This window comes from Psammomys obesus, unplaced genomic scaffold (assembly GCF_907164565.1).
Source record: "Psammomys obesus unplaced genomic scaffold, mPsaObe1.curated_primary_1811, whole genome shotgun sequence".
Classification (NCBI taxonomy): domain Eukaryota; kingdom Metazoa; phylum Chordata; class Mammalia; order Rodentia; family Muridae; genus Psammomys; species Psammomys obesus.
Genome location: NW_026585685.1, coordinates 465,892 through 468,303, shown reverse-complemented (window position 1 = coordinate 468,303; position 2,412 = coordinate 465,892).

Here is a 2,412-nt window from a genome sequence, read left to right as displayed (position 1 = left end):
TCTCCCTAACCTCCTAGAACCTTTATCTCCCTCAGAGCCATTATCCCAAGTATACCCTTCAGTGAGGCACTGGTACAGTGAATGCCAGTCTTGCTTCGAGCCCTGGGCTTGATGCCAACCTTAAAGAAAGTGTCTGGTGGTTTGCTACCACGTTGCAGTGCCTAACTCAGAATTTGGAACATTAGTCCCTGGGTTGAACAAGATGAATGAGTTGAGCTGGTCATGGGATGGCAAAGAAATCTCCAACAATTAATGACCATACGAAAAAGAGGTTTTGGGAAAAGGTACCTTTAGCTAGGCATCCATGGAGAGACCATCTTCTGAAGCTTAATAAAGGCAAATCAGTATCACCAAGCATCTCTGGAATCATCAAAGTCCAGAGCAAATGATCAAACTCTGGCAAGAGTTCAGCTGCGCTCTTGGTTGTCGGCCCTCAACACTCCCAGTAATGAGAAAACAGTTCATGGAAGAAGATATTGATTAGGCTGAAGCTATAGCTTGCCTGACATGCATGAGGCTCTGCATTTGATCCTCTCCACACTCCAAAAAAAGGGGGGGGGTGATGAAGAGAAAGGGAGGGCATGAGAGAAATAGGAAGAGAAGGAAAAGTCAAAAAACGTTTCTAAATGTCAGTGCCTTGATTAAATTGCCCATGAGAAAGAAATCATGAGGGCTGGTGACAGGGCTCAGTGGGTAAGAGCTACAGCTAAACCAGAGTCTAATACCCACACAATAGGCCAGACTGTTGTGTGCCATCCCAATCAGAAATCAGGGAGATACTCTGGCTCGAAGGAATAAGACAGAAAATGAAAAGCAGTGATAATCAACCTTCCTAATACTACAACCCTTTAATACATTTCCTCATGTTGTGGTGACCCCTAACCATAAAATTATTTTTTTTTTGCTACTTCGTAACCATAATTTTGTTACTGTTCATTTTATATATGTTTTGCCTGTGTTTTAGTATGTGCACCACATTCAAGCATGGTGCTCACAGAAGTCAGAAGAGCGTATCAGATCCCTTTCAACTAGAGCTTTTAGATGGTTGTAGACTGCCATGTGAGTGCTTTGAATTGAACTTGGATCCCCTTTGCAAGACAGGCAGTCCTGCTAGGCCACAGAGGAGGACTTGGCAGCCGGTCCTGAAGATACCTGATAAAACAGGATCAAATGAAAGGAGAGGAGGTCCTTCCCAATCAGTGGAATTGGAAAGGGGCAGGGAGGAGATGAGGAAGGGAGGGAGGGTTTGGGAGGGAATGAGGGAACAAGATATAGCTGGGATACAGAGTTAATAAAATGTAACTAATAATAATAAAAAAAAAGACTGGCAAGTTCTTTTAACTGCTGAGCCATCTCTTCAGCCCCCTTTTGAAAAGTTATTTATCCAGTGTGTATTATGTGTTCTAGTACATCATCAGGTGCAAATGAAACACATGCCATGGTATGAGTATAAGTGATTTAAGTTATTTCAGAAGAGCCAAAATTACAGAAATATTTCTCATTTGATGATCTTAAATTTAGCGTCTAAATGATTGTTCAAGTTTTTCTTCTTCTTTTTATTTTTATTTTTTTGTTGTTTTGTTTTGTTTTGTTTGTTTTTCAAGACAAGATTTCCCTGGCTCTCCTGGAACTTGCTCTAGATCAGGCTGGCCTTGAACTCAGAGATCCACCTGCCTCTGCCTCCTGAATGCTGGGATTAAAGGTGTACGCCACCACTGCCCAGCTCTTTGTTGTTGTTCTTCTTCATTCTAAATAAAAACATGGACTTCTCCATGCCAAACTTGTTGCATGTCATATTATGATTATTTATTACCGAGAATCTCAGAAAGCACTAAACCACTAAGCCGTGCTTGATCTACTGATAAATCAGAAAGAAATAACCAGTGCTTCTATGTGGTTAGTTTTGCTTCACCATTTTTGCAAAAGAGTAATTTAAGATCTCTTAATAGGAGTCTTTCATGTTTTGAGACCAGCCATGCCCAGACAGCCTCAAATTCATGGAGCTATCGATTTGGCCATTGTCTCAACTAGTTTGCAAGCAATTTGATGGCTAACGGGATTAACTGACATGCCACTTTCTGAGTTATTTATTCAATCAAGGCAATGATTAAAATTTTTGTTCCCTACCCTTTCCTCCTACTGGGGTGCCTCATGTAGCCTTAATAAGAGAGGAGGTGCCTAGTCTTAATGCAGCTTGATATGCCATGGCTGATTGATAGCCACAGGAAGCCTGCCCTTTTCTGATGAGAAATGGAAGAGGAGTGGATGGGTCTGGGAGAGAGGAAATGTAGAGGGAAGGAACTGGGAGGAGAGGAGAGAGGGAACTGCGTTTGGGATGTAAAAATCAATTAGATCAATAGATGGTATAGATAGATAGATAGATAGATAGATAGATAGATAGATAGATAGATA